The following is a 23,728-nucleotide window of genomic DNA, read 5'->3' as shown; positions in this document are numbered from 1 at the left end:
TAAATATGTCCTGCCACTCCCTTCTGGCTTGCAGAGTTTCTGCTGAAAGATCAGCTGTTAACCTTATGGGGATTCCCTTGTGTGTTATTTGTTGTTTTTCCCTTGCTGCTTTTAATATGTTTTCTTTGTATTTAATTTTTGGCAGTTTGATTAATATGTGTCTTGGCGTGTTTCTCCTTGGATTTATTCTGTATGGGACTCTCTGTGCTTCCTGGACTTGATTAACGATTTCCTTTCCCATATTAGGGAAGTTTTCAACTATAATCTCTTCAAATATTTTCTCAGTCCCTTTCTTTTTCTCTTCTTCTTCTGGAACCCCTATAATTCGAATGTTGGTGCATTTAATGTTGTCCCAGAGGTCTCTGAGACTGTCCTCAGTTCTTTTCCTTCTTTTTTCTGTATTCTGCTCTGCAGTAGTTATTTCCACTCTTTTACCTTCAGGTCACTTATCCATTCTTCTGCCTCAGTTATTCTGCTATTGATCCCATCTAGAGTGTTTTTCATTTCATTTATTGTGTTGTTCATCATTGTTTGTTTCATCTTTAGTTCTTCTAGGTCCTTGTTAAATGTTTCTTGCATTTTCTCGATTGTATTTCCAAGATTTTGGATCATCTTTAGTATCATTGTTTTGAATTCTTTTTCGGGTAGACTGCCTATTTCCTCTTCATTTGTTAGGTCTGGTGGGTTTTTATCTTGCTCCTTCATCTGCAGTGTGTTTTTCTGTCTTCTCATTTTGCTTATCTTACTGTGTTTGGGGTCTCCTTTTCACAGACTGCAGGTTCATAGTTCCCGTTGTTTTTGGTGTCTGTCCCCAGTGGCTAAGGTTGGCTCAGTGGGTTGTGCAGGCTTCCTGGTGGAGGGGACTAGTGGCTGTGTTCTGGTGGATGAGGCTGGATCTTGTCTTTCTGGTGGGCAGGCCCATGTCTGGTGGTGTGTTTTGGGGTGTCTGTGGCCTTATTAAGATTTTAGGCAGCCTTTGTGCTAATGGGTGGCATTGTGTTCCTGTCTTGCTAGTTGTTTGGCATAGGGTGTCTAGCCCTGTAGCTTGCTGGTTGTTGAGTGAAGCTGGGTGCTGGTGTTGAGATGGAGATCTCTGGGAGATTTTCGCCGTTTGATATTATGTGGAGCTGGGAGGCCTCTTGTGGACCAGTGTCCTGAAGTTGGCTCTCCCACCTCAGAGGCACAGCCCTGACGCCTGGCTGGAGCACCAAGAGCCTGTCCTCCACATGGCTCGGAATAAAAGGGAGAAAAAATAGAAGGAAAGAGAGAAAGAGGATAAAATAAAATAAAGTAAGGTAAAATAAAATAAAGTTATTAAAATAAAAAAAAATTATTGAGAAAAAAAATTTTTTAAGTAAAAAAAAAGAAAGAAAAAAAACACCGGACAGTCAGAACCCTAGGACAAATGGTGAAAGCAAAGCTATACAGACAAACTCTCACTCAGAAACATACACATGTGGAGCTTTAATCCGCTGCTCCTGAGGCTGCTGGGAGAGATTTCCCTTTCTCTTCTTTGTTCGCACAGCTCCCGGGGGCTCAACTTTGGATGGGGCCCCACCTCTGCGTGTAGGTCGCTGGAGGGCGTGTGTTCTTCGCTCAGACAGGACAGGGTTAAAGGAGCCGCTGATTCGGGGGCTCTGGCTCACTCAGGCCAGGGGGAGGGAGTGGCGCAGAGTTTGGGGCGGGCCTGCGGCGGCAGAGGCCGACAGGACATTGCACCAGCCTGAGGTGCGCCGTGCGTTCTCCCAGGGAAGTTGTCCCTGGATTCCGGGACCCTGGCAGCGGCGGGCTGCACAGGCTCCCCGGAAGGGGCGTGTGGAGAGTGACCTGTGCTCGCACACAGGCTTCTTGGTGGCGGCAGCAGCAGCCTTAGCGTCTTATGCCCGTCTCTGGGGTCCGCGCTGTTAGCCGCGGCTCGCGCCCGTCTCTGGAGCTCCTTTAAGCGGTGCTCTTAATCTCCTCTCCTCGCGCACCAGGAAACAAAGAGGCAAGAAAAAGTCTCCTGCCTCTTCGGCAGGTCCAGACTTTTCCCCGGACTCCCTCCCGGCCAGCCGTGGCGCACTAACCCCCTGCAGGCTGTGTTCACGCCGCCAACCCCAGTCCTCTCCCTGCGCTCCGACCGAAGCCCGAGCCTCAGCTCCCAGCCCCGCCCGTCCCGGCGGGTGAGCAGACAAGCCTCTCGGGCTGGTGAGTGCCGGTCGGCACCAATCCTCTGTGTGGGAATCTATCCGCTTTGCGCCCCGCACCCCCTGTGGCTGCACTCTCCTCCGCGGCCCCGAAGCTTCCCCCTCCGCCACCCGCAGTCTCCACCCGCAAAGGGGCTTCTAGTGTGTGGACACCTTTCCTCCTTCACGGCTCCCTCCCACTGGTGCAGGTCCCGTCCCTATCCTTTTGTCTCTATTTTTCCTTTTTTCTTTTGCCCTACCCAGTTACGTGGGGGGGGGGGGGTTCTTGCCTTTTGGGAGGTACGAGGTCTTCTGCCAGCGTTCAGTAGGTGTTCTGTAGGAGTTGTTCCACGTGTAGATGTACTTCTGATGTATATATGGGGAGGAAGGTGATCTCCACGTCTTACTCTTCCGCCATCTTCTCCAGCAGCCCCCCAGTACTTTTTATTCTCATCTCTAAGAGTATTTTGACTCTACTTGTAGTTAGTTCCCAGCTATCCAGCACAGTGGAGTAGAGCAGTGGTCATATTAATAAAGTCTTCCCGTTATACCACACATGAATTATCTTCTACGACGTGAGGATATTTACCACTTATTCTGCTAGCTGTAAATTAATCTTTCTTTGATGCTCCAGGAAGATGGTTGGTATTGTCTATGCTTCCTGACAGTGACTTCCACATGGGTTCTTGTGAGGAAGAAAGAATGTTATCACAAAAAGGATGGTGGTGATGGTAACTTCACTTGCCCTGATTCACTGTTGAGGAAACCGGGCACAGAGCTCAGTGACACAGCCAAACCACCAGCTACTTATAGCAGAGTTGGCACAAGACCCCAAACTATCTGACCAAGCCCGTGTCTCTGCCAGTGCCATCCTTCTCCTGGTTAATACAGCGGCTGGTCGTTCAGAGTTCTCTGTGCTCGGTACATTGGACACGGAGAAAGAACGAAAGAAGCAAACCTGAAGACTCACTAAGGGAAAGGTGGAAAAGAAAGGTGAAAGTCACACTTGACTCTCATGAGCTCTGCTGTTGTTATGAACCCGAGTTGTCCAGCTTCAAAACACGTGAGACAGTGAAAGAAAACAGTGGTCTGAGCCACTCGTGCTCCCACCAGGAGATTCACATGCTAATAATGAACCAGCCAACACGGCACTGCAGTGAGGAGTGTTCATATGTAAGCACACAGAACTCATAATGTCACATTCAACGTATGTCAGCTCATAATAGTTAAAAGAATGGGAGCCACACAGAATCTTGTGAATTGTGGGTGATCCCAATCCTATGCCCTCTGCACTCCATGCATTGCAGGAGTGTAATAAGTATTTGATGACTACAAAGGTTTTTATGGATGGAAAGGTCTCTAGTAATTGTGGGGTTTTTATTTACTTTTTTATTGGAGTATAGTTGATTTACAATGTTGTGTTAATTTCTGCTGTACAGCAAAGTGACTCAGCTATATATATATATATATATATATATATATACATTCTTTTTTTTTAATATATTCTTTTCCATTATGGCTTATCTCTAGTAATTGTTGGGAAGAGGATTAAGTAAGTGTTGGTTTAGCTTTAGAAAAAGTCTGTCTCCTATACCAGTCTTCTTCCCTTCTAGAAATTAGACATATTTTCTTGGTCAATACTATACATTTAAAACATATGCCCTGAAATTATTAGGATGGTTGACAAATTTTCTTTGAAATTCTGACTCCCTGGACCAGTTTCCTTATTATCTTCCCAATTGTCTCATCACGGAAGTGGCACTGGGTAGTTACTATGGGCTAAGAGAAATTCACAAGGGGAGGTGTTCATTCTCTCCCAATTCCCAGATGCTTCTTGGGGCTCCCCCGGTGTGAAAAATAAGAGAAGAGCAATGTGATTGGGCTTATAAATCAAATGGGGGGGCAGTAGCTGTCTCCTTCAATGTTATCCAACAACAACGAAAAAGCCAAAATTTGAAAAATGAATTAGAAAAAGGAGAAAAACTGCTTACAAAGTGCTATCTTCAGGAAACATGAGGCCAAGTAAGTCAGTAGCTTTTTTCCCTTAATGGAGATAAAGTAGAATCATGTACTTGAAATAGTCACGTTCAAAGAAAAATGGGCAGAGACCTCTGGCTAAATGTTATATCTCCTTTTGCTCCCATTAATTCTTTTTCCTAGAAGAGGTATTAGATGGTGTTAGACAGTTGTTGAGTGATAATACAGCACCCTAAACACATTTTTTAAAGCCATCCATTTTATACTTTGTAGCTGTCAGTCCATAGGTAGTGAGACAAAATGGACATGAATATAAGAATCCATGCACACAGAATAACATCTATCATTGGACGTAACCTTTTAGTATATATGTTAAGCTGTGTTGACGAGGGTTTTAAGTTTTTATTACTTGTTTCCACTTAGAATGGTAATATATACTATTTTTAATCAGTATTATGGAGAGAGAGAATGTAAAAGCCACGCTGAAATCTACCCTCTTCCAGACACACATGTATACACTTTAAACTATCCACTGGGTGTTGAAATGCTAAACTAGCTCTTCCTCATCTTTTCTCATCCTATTCTGTTTCTCCTCCTTCCTTCCCGCCCCTTCCCTTGCCCCTCCCCGCCCCTCCCCTCCTCTCCTTCCCCCTCCCCTCCCTCTCCTCCCCTTCCCCCTCCCCTCTCCTCCCCTTCCCCCTCCCCTCCCTCTCCTCCCCTTCCCCCTCCCCTCTCCTCCCCTTCCCCCTCCCCTCCCCACCCCTCCCCTTCCCCCTCCCCTCCCCCCCCACCCCTCCCCTTCCCCCTCCCCTCCCCTCTCCGCCCCTTCCCCCTCCCTCCCCACCCCTCCCCTTCCCCCTCCCTCCCCACCCCTCCCCTTCCCCCTCCCCTCCCCACCCCTCCCCTTCCCCCCTCCCCTCTCCTCCCCTTCCCCCTCCCCTCCCCACCCCTCCCCTTCCCTACCCCTTTCCTCCCCTTCCCCCACCCTTCCCCTCCTCTCCTTCCCCCCTCCCCTCTCCTGCCCTTCCCCCTCCCCTCCCCACCCCTCCCCTTCCACTTACCCTCCCTCCCCTTCCCCTCCCCTCCCCACCCCTCCCCTCCCCTCTCCTCCCCACCCCTCCCCTCCCCTCTCCTCCCCTTCCCCCTCCCCTCCTCACCCCACCCCTTCTCCGCCCCTTTCCTCCCCTTCCCCCTCCCTTACCCTCCCCTCCATCTCCTCCCTCCCATCCTCTTCCCTTCCTTCCCTCTCCTCTCCTTCATTTTCCCCCCTCCTCCCTTCCTTCCCCTCTCCCTTCCCTTCCCTTGGTGACCAGTTCAGTCCTGAAGCCTTTGGCTGGGGTAGGACAAAGCAGGCTTCTGCACAGAGGAGTCATGGGTGACTACACCTCAGCCAGGTGACAAGGGAGCCCTGAGTGGGGTGTCAGAACCTGGGCAGAGTGAGGAGGCGTCCGTCCGTTCAGGGAACCCCTCCTCGTGGGAAGTCGGAGCCTGAGAAGTGTAAGGAGGGCGTGGACCCAAAAGGGCAGCCCGCTGTGGGGAGTGGGACCCCCGCAGGGGCAGGAGGTGGCGGCAGAGTGATGGAAGATGGTTTACGTTTGGGGGGTGGATCAGGTCAGTAAGAATAGCGAGTTTCTGGGTGTTGGAGAGGAAAGTCGCCAGTGTGGAAAGCAAAGAATAGAGCGAGTCCCTGTGCGGTGCTGGCCTGGGACAGGGTGGGAGGTGTGGTCCCCCGTCTCCCGAATGCAGCGCTGTGCTTCAGAACTGCCACCTTTGCTATAAAAGACGTTACTGGGACAACTGGCCAGACCCAAAAGGGGTCCGAGGATTAGGCCATAGTCGTGCATCAGTGTTGATTTCCGGACTTCGATGGTGCTGTTGTGGGTTTGTAGGAGAGGCCTTGTTTGTAGGAAATGCACAACCCCCAGGGCATCAGGGCGGCAACTCATCCTCAGATGCTTCAGGGGAAGCACGTTCTTCGTGTTATACCTGCAACGCCACTGTAAGTTTGGAACTTCTGTAAAATCCTTTTTACATTATACAAAAATTGTTTTAAATAAACTGTGTGCTGGCAAAGTCAAGGAACTGAGGTATAGTAGTCACCCAGCATCTAGGTAGCAAACGCTGCCCCCCTTCCTCAAGCACACAGCTGTTAGCAAGTGACAAAGTCTTATTCTGTAAAAATGTTTAACGTTTTCTGAAGACAAGAGAAGACATTGCCTACATGACCCCCTCCACCCAAGCTTCCCTTGTCTTCTCTGATGCATTCTGGTGGGCTATGTTGAACGCTGACCACATAAAATATGTCCATGTTGCAATAATCAATATATGTGCTTTATTATACTAGAATATCACAGTTATAGTTTAGGGAGAAAATCTAAAATGTCTCCCCTGGGCTCTTTGATCCAGACGGGTGTCTGTATGCCTCCATCCAACCCATCTTCCAGAGAAACGGCTACATATACCTCAGTTTTAAAAGGTGATAAATTTTAAATCATGGCATATTGACACTTCACTTTCTAAGACAACTCTCGGCAGCCTGTGCGCCTCAGAATTGTTTTGCAGTTGTCCAGCCCTGCTTTCAGCCATTACACGGCCCTGAGCGTCAAATCCGCATCCTCATCTTCTGAGTTGTGTTCTCATTGGCGTCATCAGTCTTCTCACCAGTAATTCAGACACTCACATCCGTAAATAGCTAATTATCATTCACACTCATATGTAAGTTACTTAAACACTCAGTGTATTTGCCACAAGCTATGTGGTAGGAAAAGCGATGGGAGATACTGGCAGGAAAGGGCCTGGGTTCTGGGCACACTGGGAGCTGGTCCAAGAGCAACACGGGCTCAGCAGCAGTGACAGCAGCCCCGTCACTCACACGGTCTTGGGCCAGGCTGACGCTTCACCGAGAGCATCAGCGCTGGCGGACGGGGACTCTGAGCTTCCTGTGGTTGGTTAGTGATTCTGCGCACTGCACTCCAACGGGCACGTCGACTGAAAAAGAGCACAACGTGAGCGTTGTGAGGTCAGTTTTATTGGGGCCAAAATGAGGACTGTAGCCCGTGAGACAGGCTCTCAGATAGCTCTGAGAAGCTGCTCCAAAGAAGTGGGCGGAGGTCAGTACAGGTGTGATTTTGGTGAAGTGGGGACGTGCAGTCAGGCACACACTTCGGCAGAGGGTGGCTGCTCGTCACGAGGAGCAGACGTCACCATGAAGGATTTTAGTGCTTTTCTAGATACGAGGAGATGCAAGAATTGGGCTCATAAAATCTTCTCCTGAAAATATCTAACCATCTGAAGACCTGTTCTGCCAGTTTTTCCCAGAGCACAGAGGGCCTCCTTCCTGCTCTCCCCCCTGAGCTCCTTTCAGGGGGTGTTGAAGGGCAGCAGCCGTAGCGGCTCATGATTTAATCCTCATAGAGGCAGACGTCAGGTGCCAGTGTGTAGCTGGCAGGCGTGAGGCTTCCTCTGTCCTGCCCGGAGCCCTCCCCAGCCCTTTCAGGTACAGTCTCCGCTCCTCAGGTGGCCTCTAGGACTCACCCTTCCAGAAGCATCCCCCACTGCTCTCTACCCCGACCCCAGAGCACGTCCCATTTGCAGTCCGAGTTTTAAAGCTGCTTGGAACCTTCCCACATCCACGTCCCTGTTCCTAGTCCTGTCTGCACCTCACGCGTCCTTCCAGATCTTCTAAGCTGTCACAGCCCTACCTTTCCTGTAGGCGCTCTGATTCACGCCAGCCAGCCCTCTGAATATTTCCTGAGCAGTTATTAAATGTTCTCGACAATTCTTTACAAAAACCTCTTCCTGCTATGTATGCCTTGAAACCCTTTTTCTTTCTCTCTTTTCCGTCTTGGAAATGGACACTGGCTGCTTCTTGAATCTGACGGCCCACTCATCCCCTGCCCCGGTCCTGCTTCCCCTCCCGCCAGCTCGCCCATGACGCCCTCACTAAGGTCCCCTCCCAGAGACTAAGTGAGTCTAATTCCAAGAAGAGGGAAGAGCAGAACAGGGCCAGTGAGTGCGGTCTGTCCACTGCGAGGGACAGAGGAGTTGAGGTTGAACCAATGAGGAGAGTAGTGGGAAGTTCATTTGGAAAGATAGACTGAGGGGAACAGGTATGTGTAAACATTGCCATGGAAGGTGATTGTGAATAATGTCACCACGATTTTGTGAGCACACGCCTAGAAGAGTTTGTCTGGTGGCAAAGCTGCACCAACAGGGTGGCTTCTTGAAGAGAAATAGGTTTGCCATGAGAAGCATCAGAGCATTCTGAACAAAGGGAAGAGCCCAGCTAAGAATCAGAAGTATGAAACAGACTCATAGGCTCGTGGAAATGTAATGTAAGGTGGGGAAATAGCATGGAAGGTGGGGTGTGCTGAGGCAGACAGGGAGGGCCCGCATTACCCAAAGCCTCCCGTGCCCTGCGCAGGGATCTAGGTTTCAGCCTGTAGATGAACATTTGCTCTGACATTCACTCTCGTGTAGCTCACTTAACAAACAGAATCTGCAATGATTAAGCAAACAGCATTTCAAGATAGATATCACGCAGGTTTCCGCTATGTAGCCACGTATATCTAGTGAGGAAGCCTCATGTGAACGGGGGCAGGTCTCCTGAGATGGCCAGGCCACCGTGAGAAACCCTGATCCATCTGCAGTCGCGTGACTGTGGGCAGTGTTTGTATGTCTCCTACTGTGCAAGTGAAAATAGAGAAATAAATTGGGTGTTGAGACTGGAATAAAACTTCTGCTGTAACTCTACTCTCCCATTCATTTAGTCTGGTTTTTATAGACTTTATATCGGGAAGTTATGAAGTACAATACATTTTAAATGGAGAAAGTGAGTTTATACTAAGTACACATGGGAGTTCAGCACTACGTTTTATTTTAAACAGGGTTCCACTGCTAAGAAATGAGGAAGCCACGGTTAGGGTGACAGGGAGCCAGCTGTGAGGTGGCCTCAGCAGGTGCGTGACTTACAGGGAAAGGACAGCCAGGTGTGCAAGTGGAGATGCGCTCTTTTCCTCTGGGCTCTTCTTGTGGTCGCAGCGGTACAGCCAGGACCGCGTGCATGAGTGACAGCTCCAGCCCCGACGCTTCCACAGCCCTGGCCTCCAGCCTTGCTGAGCCTCAGCTTCCTTGTCTATGAAGTGGGTTGTTTTCTAGGTAGTGTTTACATTTAAGCAGCATCTCCCTGAGCTAGTGAAATGCAGCTTCACCCCCATTAGGTCTGGGCAGGTGACCACAAGCGCGCCGACGTCCAGAGCCCGCGTGGAACACTTTTGTGCACGTTCAGCCCATTCATTAAGCCAACGCCCAAACCTCACAGTCCCAGCAGAAACTCTGAGATGCTCCAAAACTTAAAAAATAATCTTGTTTTACCTCGAGTATGTCGTTCCTCAGACAAAACTAAGAGAGACAGAGACAGAGCGAGAAAAATCCCTAATCTAGATTGGTTCTCATTTCCCATCAACTCTAAAATGCTCTGTGCCAGTTTGAGAAGCCAGTTATGTGACTTTACACTCACGCTTCATCACGCTTTGTTTTCACGGGTGCCCGTGTGAGGCCGCTGCTCACGCGTATTTGCACAACGCATACGTGAATGTTTTGAAGGCAGGTGCACACCGTGAGAGCCATGGGCATCGTCACCCCAAGCCCAGGGAGCCCGGGAGGCCCAGTGCCCAGTTCATGTCTCGGGCGAGAGGCTCTGCATTTGTAAGCAGCTTCGCTGTCCTTTGGGTGGGTGGACTGGGCGTTGGCTCCAGGTGTTGTATGAGGATGACGGGATGACCTTTCTCTCCGTGGTTCCTGCCCCTGACTCACTGGTGCCTCTCGCCTTCCACGTGCTCCCGCGTCTTCCCGAGTGAGCGGGCGTCGTCCCCCCCGCCCCGCCCCGCTCAGAAGCTGCCGTCCCCACCCTCACTCTCACCTTATAGAAAGGACCACAGGACTCTCCACCCAGAAAGAAAAGGACACGACAGGACAAAATGAGAGTAATCCGTGATACCCACTAAAGAGAACGCTCCTGATGCTTCCAGATCAAACGCTGTCACATCACAGTCAGGAACCAGGTCCTGAGACTCAGAGCGGTCTCTGTGGATACTTTGAAGCTTGCTTCAGTCACTGGTTGACATAAATGCCTTGATGGTATAGAATAAAACCTCTGAAATCCAGGCGCCCCTGATTTAGAGTTACTGAGAATGTAGGCAGAGCTGAGCAGAAATTGTAAAAGAAAAAAAAATCTTTCTTGAAAGAACAAAACAACAAGAAAAGGCTGCTGAAGGGATGTTGATTCTGTTTAAGAAAACTGCTTCTGAACATCGTCTCTGTTTCTGTGCTCATCTCTGATCTGTATTTTCATTTCAGCCTGTAGCAATTGCTTAGGAAATTGCAAAACATTCTTTCTTTTAAAAAAATCTCTTGAAATGAGACTTCTCCCAAGATAAGTTTAGACTCTGTGCACTTAGAATGAGTGGGTGCATTTTATTAGTTTTATCAGTTTTCCTTTTCAGGGAAAGGAGGATCGTAGAGAGCTGGGAGCCTCTCTTCACCCCAGCTCGTTAAACTGCATGTTCGGACCCACATCAAGTCCCCTCTCGGGCTCCTGCCTTCGGGGAGCTGACCTCTGCCTTCTCAGCTCCAGAGCATCAGGGAACTTTACTGTGTAAAGTTAGCTGCTAGCAGGAGATTTGGACATTTCTTTACAAAAACATATGAACACATTATGTCTGTTCTTTATCACAAATTAAATGCATGTGAAATAATTTATTAGGAGGCTTTGCAAAGTAGAATGCAATCCATCTCACTGGAAAAGCAAAGCCCTGCCTGGTTTACCCCTCAGGAGAGTCATTGCACCCTCATCTCCCCCGAACTTCCCTAAGACGGGTTCCGACCTCTGCCTCACTTGTCCATGTGGCTCAGTTAGGAGGAGCTACAAGGGAGAGGAAGAACACAGGAGGGTTCCTGCCCACGGGGCTCATGCCTACAGGAGGGCACTTGAGAGAACTGTCACGTCCTGGGGTCAGAGCTGTGCGCTGGGGTGGGGGAGCCAGAGGAATTCTCCAGCTCTGAGCCCCGGACCTGGCCAGAGCCAACGGTCCACGTTGGGATGAGGCACCGTCCTCGACCTTGGGGAAGTTAGAGGCTCCTGGAGGCTCCCGCTGACAAAAATGCATGGATTTAGAGCCTGGACACTGCTCTGTACATCAGCAGTTCCCCCTCTCCCTTCCCACCAGCAAAGCCACCACCCGTTTGACAGATGAGAATATTCGGGCACCGCGTGCGCCTTGCCCCAGGCCCACGGCTCGTTACGGCAGAGCCAGGACCAAAACTGCTCTGTCATCAGTGTCTGCATGGTCCAGGTGCCTGTGACACCACATCTGCTCCCTCTGGTGCACTGGGAAAAGCTAACTTCTTCGCCGATTGCTCTCCACCGAGATCTTCTCCCCAGACCTAAGTGTACTGAGCCCTGGAGAAGCCCCAGACACAAGAGGGCACTGCAGCCCTGCGAATCTGTGCCTCTTCCTAGAACTGCGGTGGGGTCGGAGTTACAGGTAATTTCCTGTGGCTGGTGTCTCCTCCGATGTGTGTAAATCATACCATCTTGTCTGAATATGTCAGACCACCCAGTGGGGCCACAGAGGACTGATCTGTCCAATGCAAAGAGTCCTTTGCTGCCCGCTAAGTGCCAGAGGCGGGGCTGAATGCTGGGTATGCAGACGTGAGGAAGACAGAGAAAGACTGCCCTCAAGTAGCCCAAAGTCTGCAGAATTAACAGCTGGCCAGGGGGGCAGAGGAGCATGGGGAGAGAGAGAGTGAGCTGACATTGCCAAGCACCTCTGCTGGAGACAGGCTACCCCACCCTCGTGGTGGGCAGGAACCTGTCAGAGCACGAAGCTACAGGTCTCTGTGCTCTGGAACTTACATCGAGGAGACAAATACATCCAACCAACGGGGAACAATAAAGGGCAGGATGTGGCAAATTGGGAAACACTGTAAGTGCCGTAGGTGCCCAGAAAGGGAGTGTTTGGTAACCGGTAAAAATGGGAAGCAGAAAAAAGGCAGATGGTCCTTCATCAAGGAGAAGGAAGCAAGAGGAGGTGCCTCGGCTGCCTCATCTATAAAATTGGGATAATAATAGTACCTGCCTTGTAAGGTTATTGCTATAGATCAAATATTTATGTTCTCCCCCCAAAATTCATATATTGAAATCTTAACCCCCAAGGTGATGGTATTAGGAGGTGAAGTCTTTGGGAGGTACCTAGGTCAGGGGGATGGAGCCCTCATGATTGGAATCAGTGCCCTTATAAAGGGGAGCCCTGAGAGCTCTTCATTCCTTCCAGCCTGTGAGGACACAGGGAGAAGGCACTTGGCCCTTCAGCCTCCAGACTGTGAGAAAGAAATTGCTGTTCTTCATAAGCCACCAGTCTATGGGACTGTATTACAAGGGCCCGAACAGATTTAGACAGTAATGATTATGTTTAAATTATTTATTATTTAGAAAGCACTTACGGCAACTGTCGTTGTCATCGATAATGTCGATGATAATGGTGATGAAGATAGTGTTGGTGGTATTGAAGGTGTGATGATGGTGATGGTGATGGTGGTGTGGTTGATGTTGCTGGTGTTGATCATGATGATGGTGGTATTGGCTTTGCTGTTGATGATGATGATGTTGATGACATTGATGTTGATGATGGTGGTGGTGTGGTTGTTGTTGATGATGGTGTTGTATTTGTTGCTGATGCTGTTGGTGTTGATGATGATGATGTGCTTGGTGGTGTTGTTGCTGTTGTCCCCTTAGCTCTGACCTTGTACCTCAGAGGTGGGGCCTTCCATCATTGTCACCTATTCCTTGCAGTGAGGGGAAATTTCACCTCTTGCTTCTGACGACTGGCAGCATAAATTTCCATAGTGGTCAGTTAATACTGGCTATTAAGTTTCCAATCTGAGCAAAAATTAGGCTAAAATGACCAAAGCTTATTACTGAACATATCTGTGGAAAAAGAATTTTTATTGACTTTCTGGGTACAAGAAACAGTCAGTGGTGGCCTTCAAAACTAGCCCAAGTAGATGTTGAAGATCTCGGTTGGGGTCTGGACCTTCAGAAAGCAGGCTTGCATGTCTGTAAGTGGGAGAGCTCAGACAAGACTTGAGTCTGTGCTCTTAACTAACCCCTGTCTACACTGCTACTGTGGGATCATGATGTTCAGGGCTAAGAAGTAAAGTTTAATCTGTTCATTGCAGAAATGATCATCATTTGTGGACCTGGAACGTGGATAGTACCCGCTTTTTTCTCTGCTGTGATCTACAGCCTGAGGTTCTGAGGGGCCGTGCCCCGGATCCCGGTGCAGGCACAGCCGCCCAGGGAGAGCTGTTTGACAGTGACCTGCTTCTGTGCTGTATTTGGTTGTTCCAGGGGTGTCTTGAAATTTGACCTAGGTAAGACATATAGGAGAGTGTCCTTGGGGAAAGGAGGATGCCAAGGACTTACACAGACAGGGTCAGCATGGACCGTGGGCGGCTCTCCTGACAAACTGGGATCCACCTCTAGGTCCCTGTTGTGGGTTCAGTTGTTTCCCCCCAACAGATATGTTAAAGTCCCAACCCCCTGTCCTTCAGAATGTGACTTTACTTGGAAATAGGATCGTTGCATTTGTAATTAATTAAGATGAGGTCATTCTGTAGCAGGGCAGGCTCTTAATCCAATATGACTGGTGTCCTTATAAGAAGAGGAAAAGAGACACACATGAGGCAGAAGATGCCTTGTGACAGCAGAGGCAGAGCTCAGAATGATGAGTCTGCAGACCAGGGAGCCCCAACGGTTGACAGCCACCACAGGAGCTGGAAAAGACAAGGAAGGATGCTCCCCTACAGGCCCTGCTGACACCTTGATCTCGGACTTCCAGCTCCCAGATCTCTGAGACAATACACGTCTGTTGTTTCTAAGCCGCTGAAGTGGTGGGACTTTGTTAAGGTAGCCTTGGGAAACTGACACAGTCCCCACTACATATCCCCTCAAACCCTTCCTCAACTACCTAAAATCCCACCTGACTGAAGGCCAACCGTAAAGGAAAACGTTCCTCCTGGTGGCAGCTCTGCTCTTAACCATACTCACAGGGACGCTCCACTTCTGACACTTCCGGTCCCCAGATGTGTGGGGTTTCCCACACCAAGCAGTTCTGGGACATCAGCTGGATGTCCTACAAAGTCAGTTCAGTTCTGACATCAGATCTGCAGTTAGCATCAGACCTCACATGCTAAGGGCATACCTAAGGTGCCAGTTGCAAGTTCAGGCTGTCACCTGCGCTTCTGACTGAATGGCTATAAATTGGAGGTTCCCAAGGCCCTCCTCCTTGGGTGTAATTAATTTGCTAGAGCCGTTCTTTGCTAGAGAACTCAGACACAGTTTACTTACTAGATCACCAGTTTATTGTAGAGAAGAGCAGCCAGATGGAAGTGATGGACAGGACAAGGTACGTGGGAATGCGCACGGGGCTGCCCTGCTCGCTCCGGGCGTGCCCCCCACCACGAGCATCTCCCCCCGTTCACCATCCTGGGAGCTCTCCGAGCCCCGTCCTTTCGGGGCTTTGTGGCGGCTTCAGTACGCAGGCGTGGTTCGTTAGATCATTGGCCGTGGTGATTGGACTCAGCCTCCAGCCCCTTTCTCCAGAGAGGTTGCGAGTGGGGCTGAAACTTCAGAGCCTCTAATCGTGTTGGTTTTCCTGCAAACAGTCTCCATCCTTTGGGGTTTCCCAAAAGTCACCTCAGTTATATAAATCCAGGTGTGGTTGAAAGGGGCTTGTTATGAATATCAAAAGATCCATCTCCTTTTTTATTTTATTTTATTTATTTATCTATTTATGACTGTGTTGGGTCTTCGTTTCTGTGCGAGGGCTTTTCTCTAGTTGTGGCAAGCGGGGGCCACTCTTCATCGCGGTGCGCGGGCCTCTCACTATCGCGGCCTCTCTTGTTGCGGAGCACAGGCTCCAGACACACAGGCTCAGTAGTTATGGCTCACGGGCCTAGTTGCTCCGCGACATATGGAATCCTCCCAGACCAGGGCTCGAACCCGTGTGCCCTGCATTGGCAGGCAGACTCTCAACCACTGCGCCACGAGGGAAGCCCCGCCATCTCCCTTTTTTTTGGCTCTGAAACTGTTTCAGGAACCCAGAGCAAAAACCGGATGTTGCAGAAGATGCCTTATTGCCCTAATACAGGAAATTACAAGGGTTTTAGGAGCTATGTGCCAGGAACTGTGGACAGAGATAAATATATATTTCTTATAATAAATCACTGAACAGGAGCTTGCTTTAAATTATTGCCTTAGAGCAGCTGTTCTCGAAGCGTGGGATGCGGATTCATTACACCTGCAGATTCTCAGACCCGTCATACACGCGGGAATCGGAAGCTCTGAGGTAGAGCCCACCAGCTGCTGCTGGCCCAGGTCCTCCAGGGGATGCCGGTCCAGCTGGAACTGGAGAGAGTACGTGAAATACCGTATCCTTGCTTCCAAGGTATACTTCCCCCGTTTTGAATTTTTCTGAAGTTAGGATGGATCTTACAATCTCTGTAAAATCTTATGAAAGCAGCAGTTCATCTTGCAATTGATGGTGTCTTAGAATCAATGAAAAATGGTAAATTCAACGTTCATCCAATATGCCTGTTGACACTGTTGTGTTGAGAGAGCTACCCCTGGAGGTGGCAGTGACTTGAAAGCTGTTTGCGTCCCAGCCGTTGTGGGGGGGTGGCCCTTGAGGGGCGCCTTGAGACCCCCAGAATCTTCAAAGCCTTCCCTTTACTCCGGGTGCACCGAAGCCAGCTGGGCCTGCCCTCCGGGCCCCACTTCTAGTTAATCACCGTGAGCTTCGTTTCTGCACCTCCAGGGCCTCTCAGAAGGGTGTCTGGCCTTGAAGCTTGACTCCGAAGATGCACCTCTCTTAGGGAGGAGCCCCGGCTGAGGGAGATCACGCGCTGGGCCGACTTGTTTCCGTCTCCCTCTTCGGGAAATGCTCCCCTCCGAGCACACAGACTCCATCTCACCTTTCCCAGCCCACCTGGTGTCTGGGCCTTCAGATAAAAGTAGTGCTCAGTTAGGAGGCTGGTGTGTAAGAGAGAAATCTCTTCTGTCACTTTAACAGCATGGCTGCTACAGCAAGAGGAAATTAATTAAAAGTGTCACTCGCGTGGCTGTTCACAGTACATTTCTACCTTTTCGCAGGGCATTCATGTAGGTGTTGTGAAATATTTCATTGTGGTGTTAGGCGTCACTCATTTTGTTTAAAGTATTCCAGATTGCTCAGTGACATGATAAAAAATGAGGAACGTGGGGGAAGGGATTTTATTTTAACAACAGAAAAATTTTTAAAGATGAGTTTTAATGAGGAGCCCTGCCCTGGCGTGGGCACATCTGTGGACAGAGTGCACACACACTCACTCACACTGACATGCACACACTCTCACACACATGCACACGCATTCACATGCACACACTCATGTACACACATGGTCGCATACATGCATGTAAACACAGACACATACACACAGAGGTACACACACCCACACACAGAACTTGCTGTACTTGTGAGAGTATTATTGTTCATTTCTTGTCCTTTTCTTCCCACTGGTGAAGTCTTCTGGAGCAGTGCTTTCTCAAGTTCTAACATCTGTGTTGGGTTTTTTTTTCACTTCTGTTTCCACCATTTCCATCCCAACGCAAAGAAAGTAAAACTTCTATATTTACATGCACCCTACGATCCCCCAGGAGTTGTTACACTTTCTGAATTTGTTCATTTATTTTTTAAAACCTTTACTCAGGGTCCTCCATGTGCAGGAGACTCTGGGGACCCAGTGGGCCGTGCTCCACCATCCTTGCCCTCGGGGCCCTGGGGTTTAGGTGGCTGAGACGATACATATTCGTGAGGACAATAATACAAGACCGCAGTTGGTATAATGAAAGCAGTGAAACAATTATTAAGTGATTCAGAGAACTGAGGACTGACTTCTAGCTAGAGGGTGTCAGGAATGTCTTTAGATTCGTAGGATGTTAGGGCAAAAGGGAGTGGAAAGATCCTCTAATCCCAGTGTTCTCCGGTGCATTTTGAGTCTTGGAGCCTCTTCTTCAAAAGAAAACTTACTGGGATGCCCCGTCTGGAAACGGCTGCCTCGAGAGGCTCCCAGGAAAAGCTCCAGTCCCGTCCTGTCACCTCGTACTGCAGATTACAGAAATGTGGGGCAAAGTTTAGGTCATAAGAAAAGTCTGCTCAAAGGAAATAAAAATCAGTTGTACCGAGAGCCTACGGGTAACAGGGAAGTGTGTTTGGCTTATTAAAGCCGCTTTCTGGAGGATTTCTCTGCAAGGTGCTCACAACCTTGTCCTGCCTCAGATGCTTAATAACCCAGTTGTGGGATAAGACAGAGACAGTAAGTCGAAAGGTGCGGGACAGCAGCTCAGTGCCTTCGGGAGTGGGGTGGGAACGGCAAAGTCAGGACAGCCCAGGGAAGGACCCTCCCGCTGGCCCTGAAGGACAAGCAGGTCTGGATAGTCAGAGGCTCTGGGCTGCATCTGGAGAACCTCCCGCTGGCCCTGAAGGACAAGCAGGTCTGGATAGTCAGAGGCTCCGGGCTGCATCTGGAGAACAGAGGTGCCTCCTCATGCCTGACGCACGTGGTAGGCCGTGCAGATCCTCAACATCTCACAAAATGTGGGACCATTCTGAAGACTGTGGCCCACACTGCTCAGCCAGGAGCCCTGGGGACGAGGGAACACGTGTGTTAGGGCTGTGATGGTGCAGGTGGCACATTGACCAAGAACAGGTTTTTCATCATGTAGGGGATTCCTGCACAAGAATCCTCCCAGTGCCTGGGAGTCCAGGCTGTCATTCCCTAACCCCTAACCAGTCATCTTGCAATGTGACCACCGGGAGAACGGATGTTAACAGCTCCTTGACTATATCGTTATGTGCAAGGCATATTCTAGGCATTTTGTGTGTGTCATCATTTAGTCCTCAGAACAACTCCTGAAGAGGGAGAAACCAAGGACCAGCTAATTACAGTAACCTGCTCACCTCCACTCAGCTAGCCAGTGATGCAGCTAAGATGAACACTGAGGGTTACTGTGCTTTGTAATTAAGAAATATATGTATACGAGAGGCCAAATGGATGGACTGTGCCTGGTGTCAATCCTGGCGACACCACAGGCAGTTCTGTGCCTTGGCTTACTCATCTGTGAAACGGGGATATAGTGCCTACTTCATAGGGTTACTTTAAAGACTGAAGGAGTTACTATGTGGAAAACACTTAAAACAGTGCCTGACACATGGTGATCATGGTGTAATTATGAACTATTGTTGTTGTTGCTATTTTTACTTTTATTATTATTATCACACTGGTGCCACAAAGGAGGGAATGGTCAGAGAAAAGATGTTTGAACTGAGCCTTGAAGGCTATGCAGAGGTTTAGAGGAGACCAGGAGGGCGGGGCATTGCAGAGGGGGGGACGAGCAGGCACAAGTGTGTGAAGCAGCGCAGCTTCTCTTCAGAAAAACGAGTTTGGAAGGTGTGTGTTGGGTGATAGGAGATTAGGTCTGAGAAGGTCTTATATTCCATGCTGGGAGTCTCAGCTTTATCCTGTGGGCAATGGCAAGCGACTCAAGGGTGTTAATCAGAAGAGTGCCGAGGTCAGAACTGGTGGGGATCCCTGGGCAGCGCTGAGAACGTTACCATGGCAATGAGAGGGGGCACGAGACGCTTTAGCAGACCCAACTGAGGGGACCTACTGAGGAATTGGATGTGGTGGTTTGAGAGAGTGGAGTGTGGAATTATTTCCCTTTAAGAGATGTGATCTGTTTGTTCTACAACCTTGAGTCCAAAAAGAAAAGCAGGATTCTCTGTATCTCAGGTAGTGCCCACCTCTCAGGAGCCTTAGGGGGTCAGCTCCTAGGCACCCCATTACCCCGCAGGCAGGTGGCATCCCCACCTCAGAGATTCTGCACTGAGAACTGAGGCTCTGCCCTCAGGGCGCACACCCGGTGCTTGGCCAGTCACTCCTGCTTTTATTCAGTGGGCTGACGGTGAGGGGCCAGGGGACAATGGCAGGCAGCCTGGGGAGTGACACGGAGTGGTGGCCAGCAGGGGGCGGAAGCAGGCAGACCAACGGGCCTCCTTAGTTTCCAGCTGGGCTGTGTCGAGATTTGATCAAGTTCAAAAGCAAAGAAGACCTAAAATGTAGCGCATCCTCACTGTGATTACAAAAAGGAGCCTCATTTCTTTGCACGCCGTAATTTGTACACCCAGATAAGTACCATTCTTCTCAGGAAGCTGAGCCATTTACTCCACTGAGAGGACATTGCTTGGGAGAATTTAGGGTCCTCCTTGTAACATGATCTCCATGTTCCAGGCTCCCAAGGAGTCTACCATTCTCTTCTTTATGATAGGCTGGAATGTTGACAGTTGCTGTAATCACCAAACTTAACAAACTTAAAATACCTTCATTACAAAATTTAGCTCTAAGTGATCTTCTGCACTTTTTAAAAACCAGAGTTAACTTCTAAAACAGGTAATTGGCAACTTTGAGGTTATTCAAGAGAACAGGCCACAGCCTCTGGACTGACTGCACCAACCTCACAGTTTCCCAGGGTGCGCATCCTGTCCATGAATGCTTTGTCCTTCGTTTAATCAGCAACTATCCATTGGCCACTTACTATGAATAAGACACTGTACATTTTCCTATGTGGGATACAGAGTTATATAAAATAGGTTCCTAAGCTCCACATATAGTTGAAAAGATAGGACATAGTGTATCACTAATAGTGTATCATTAGAACTCAAATCAGAACTTAATTACGTGGGTTGAAATTCGTCACAGAACTACTGGATCACAATGTCAGCAGATGATGAGAAGTGTTTTCACAGTTCTGAGAGACAGGACAATACAGGAGCTGTGGGAAGTGTACTCAGAAGAGCCTTGATCCCTCCCTGGCCCAGATCCCAGCTCAGCCACGCACAGGGATGAATGCAACAGCCAGTGTATGTTTCATCAGTTCTCTTGTAGTTTGCCTACTCTCATGAAATTAATAAAACTAAGCTCCTTCCTTCATACTTTGTATTCTGTGAATTACGCTGAACATCTAAACCCTTCAGCCAGGGTGATGCATACGGGGCACAAAAGTGTTGCTATATCTTGAAGGCAGGTAGTTCCTAAAACCTAACACTTCTATGGATCAACTACCAAAGATACTAGCTGACTTTGGGGAGCATACAGAGACCCCCTTTTTATGATTGGGATGGTTTCTCTTATTAACATGCCTGTCGTGTGCCCAAAGTGTGACATGTAATTTCTAGAGGAAGAGGTTACATGTGACTGGAAAGGTTAGTGTGACATTTTTCACCACCGTTGTGAGCCTGTAAAAACCACCCCCTGATTTCTGTGAACCCCACTGAGTGCCGCTACGTACCCTGCTGCATGGGAAATACGACTGTTTTCAAGTGGACGCGTGAAATGGGCTTGGAGCAAAGACTCAGTGCTGCGGGGCTTGGCAGGGGAACCCCAAACCCCAAGGTTGATGTCCGCCATACGAGGCTTCAAAGTCAAACAGCCACAAAATCCATCTGCTGTGTTGACGAGGAAATCTTGTCTTTGGAACATATTTTAATTACCTACAGTAGTTCCAGTAGCTCAGCTAGCACCCTGCTTATTGGTATGATAATATCGCCTCCACGTATAAAACCCTGTGCATTGGGCATACATAACTCATGAACTGGCAGATAAAAAGGTCCGGATGCCATGCCCAGCGGGGCCGTGGCCCATCGTCTGCCCTGGCCAGAGCGTTCCTCGCTGCTGGCCGCTGGTCTTTGAAACCATCCACCACCACTCGAGAGAGACTCGGGTGGTGACAGCCAGACCGCCCGAGTCTCCGTTGTTTATATACCATGAGTGTAGCTTCTGGTGGAAATTATCTGTCACATAAACATCCTCTGAGGATACAGATGAGAGCAGTGAGGGCAGGCACTCTCCGTGTGAACTTTCTTTTATTCTCACGACTTGTTTCTTTTCCAGTTTGTGTACTTTTTCATCACTTCATTCTCATCTGGAAGTGTCATATCTCTCCGTCCACTCAAGCAGGTGTAAGTTAATGTTCTGAACTGAATGGGACTGGAAACCAGAGACACAAAACTGAATATTTTCTGTTTGCAAGTCTGTTGTGTCATTCAAAGCTTTTCTTTTGGTTATTTGAATTTCTCCCCCATCTGGCAGCAAGGTCTTTACTGACCAAAAGTACCTTGTGTGTTGGTTGTAAATTTGCTTGCTTCAGTGTGGTTATTTTCCCTCTCGGGAACAATATAAACTCAGAAGTCAGATTTTTAACTTGAGCCAGAATAGTCTCTGTCGCTAACCAGAGTTTTTAAAAGGCCAAATGTTGCTTTTATTGCAGTTATGTCTTTGTAAGCAAAGGCTGAGCAAATAGAACTGTTTTCATGCAGTTCTGCATTTCAGTTTGAACAAGGGTATACACCAGCTGAGACACACTTACCTACCAAGGACTTAAGAAATATTAGGGGGCTTCCCTGGTGGCACAGTGGTTGAGAGTCTGCCTGCCGATGCAGGGGACACGGGTTCGTGCCCCGGTCCGGGAAGATCCCACATGCCGCGGAGCGGCTGGGCCCGTGAGCCATGGCCGCTGAGCCTGCGCGTCCGGAGCCTGTGCTCCACAATGGGAGAGGCCACAACAGTGAGAGGCCCGCGTACCGCAAAAAAAAAAAAAAAAAAAAAAAAAAAGTTAGAAGGGGGCAAAGAGAATCATAATAAATATTTTTATGTCTACATGTATGTGTCCATATGTGCCTGCTCACGCGAATCTAGGAGCGTGTGCATAAGAGTGTGTCCATAGGCGAGCACATAGAGAATCAGGTGTTTAATACAGGACTTAATTGACAGAGGTGTTTACAGTGCCATAGAGTTATATGCTCTTATTTGAAAGCATATCCTGTATCCTAAGACTAGTCGAAAACATGCAGACACTGGAAGGGTTGCTGAGAAGAAAGAGAAACGCTGTCCTGCTTCTCCACCCTCACTTTCATTCCTGCGCCTCCTTGCCTTCCGCTTCCGGCTGAGAACAGCGCCTCCTTCTGGGCACAGGGGTAGAGCATCTCTCCTGCTTGAGGCCATGTTGCGTCTCAGGGGGAGGCTCTGATCACAGCATCCTAATCTCTGTGAGTAGGCTACCCCTGTCTCTGGGAGCTGGTGAAGTGAGACAGCGACTCTCCAGCATCCAGCATCGCGTCTGGCACATAATAGGAACCCTGAGTGGTGGTGTCATCGTTTTTGCTGCAACCTCTGTTCCTCTTACTAAGAATAGACCTTAGTCACCCTATATTCCACATTTGGGACCCAGAGAAGAAAAGTCGCTTGGCCGGAACCACAAAGCAGCTGGTGGCAGGGCTGGGACCAGAGCAGCGCTCCAGACCACATCCTTAGTCCCGGAGTCAGTGTGCAGATGTCACAATGGTACACCTTCTTCTGGTGACAGTCATCAAAGCCTGCTTTTGTGCATGGCTGTCTTCCTATACTAGACTCTGAGCTCCCTGACGGCAAATACTTTGTCTGCTTCTGCCTGTGTCCCCTGGACCTGGCACTGTGCCCTGCACGTGGTAGAATCTCAATGCATATTTGTTGAATTGAATTACATGCAAAGTAAGAAGAAACTATGAATAGGAGTTGTCAGAAGAATAGCTGTTAAGCAGAGTGCTGTCAGGTTCTGACCATCCAGCAAACAAAAAGCATGATTTCCCGGATTTGGGCCGAGATAGTCTGTGCCCAGATGATGGGGAGGGAGTGACTTACTTGGGAGCAGTGACAAAAGGACAGAAGCTTCCTACTGTTCAAAATGACGCGTTTAATCAGTTAGTTGTTGGCTAGATGCACGTGAGATCGTTTGGAGGAAGAGGAAGAAAAGTAAAGAAAACCAATTTAAAACTTCGGTGGTGAAGCCCTTCCAAAGTCTCATTAGTAAAAGTATGCTTAATTGTTTAACATGAGTTTGGAGGGCTCCCCGTTAAATGTTGCAAGCTCCCTGAAATCGCGTGTGTGCTGTTCCTGTGTTCAGCACGTTTCTTCTCTTCTTACAGAAATCCTGGGTGACACTAACCCAGGTCTGGTCAAAGTATCACAAAGCCCAAATATTTCACTCTGAATTGGGAATCTCCTGCTTTTTCTTCATTTCTTATAAGAAAGTTTGTTTAGATTTTGGTGTTTTCCTAAATTATCTGCCAGTTTTCAGGAGCCCAAACATCATAGAAGTCTCACAATGATGGGTGATCTTAAAATTCACGCAAAACAGTGGGTCGAGGCCACCTGGGCCAGAGGAGCTCGTATGATGGCAGCTTGAGGGGGAGAACCCTGCTTCTGGACCACGATGGCTGTGGACCCAGGGGGCCCAGCTCCCAGAGGAGGGTCTGGATAACTGGATGGGATTAGGTTGTAATCAGTCGATTTAAATCATACATGGGGGCTGCTTTTTAACTTTGTGGCTTCTTTAAATATAGTTTTTATTTGTATTGTGTCTGTTTGGCTATTCTAAAGAATATTCTGTATTAAAA

At 48.9% G+C, this 23,728-nt stretch overlaps 1 protein-coding gene across 5 annotated transcripts in view; it reads left to right on the top strand.

Moving 5' to 3' along the window:
* DPP6 (dipeptidyl peptidase like 6) overlaps positions 1 to 23,728 on the top strand; it is a 1,029,560-nt gene that overhangs the window by 960,070 nt on the left and 45,762 nt on the right. The gene's annotated exons all lie outside the window — the stretch shown is intronic.

This window comes from Globicephala melas, chromosome 9 (genome assembly GCF_963455315.2).
Source record: "Globicephala melas chromosome 9, mGloMel1.2, whole genome shotgun sequence".
NCBI classification, from domain to species: Eukaryota; Metazoa; Chordata; class Mammalia; order Artiodactyla; family Delphinidae; genus Globicephala; species Globicephala melas.
Note: the sequence above shows the minus strand (reverse complement) of the source record. Positions and strands in the feature narration are given on the sequence as shown.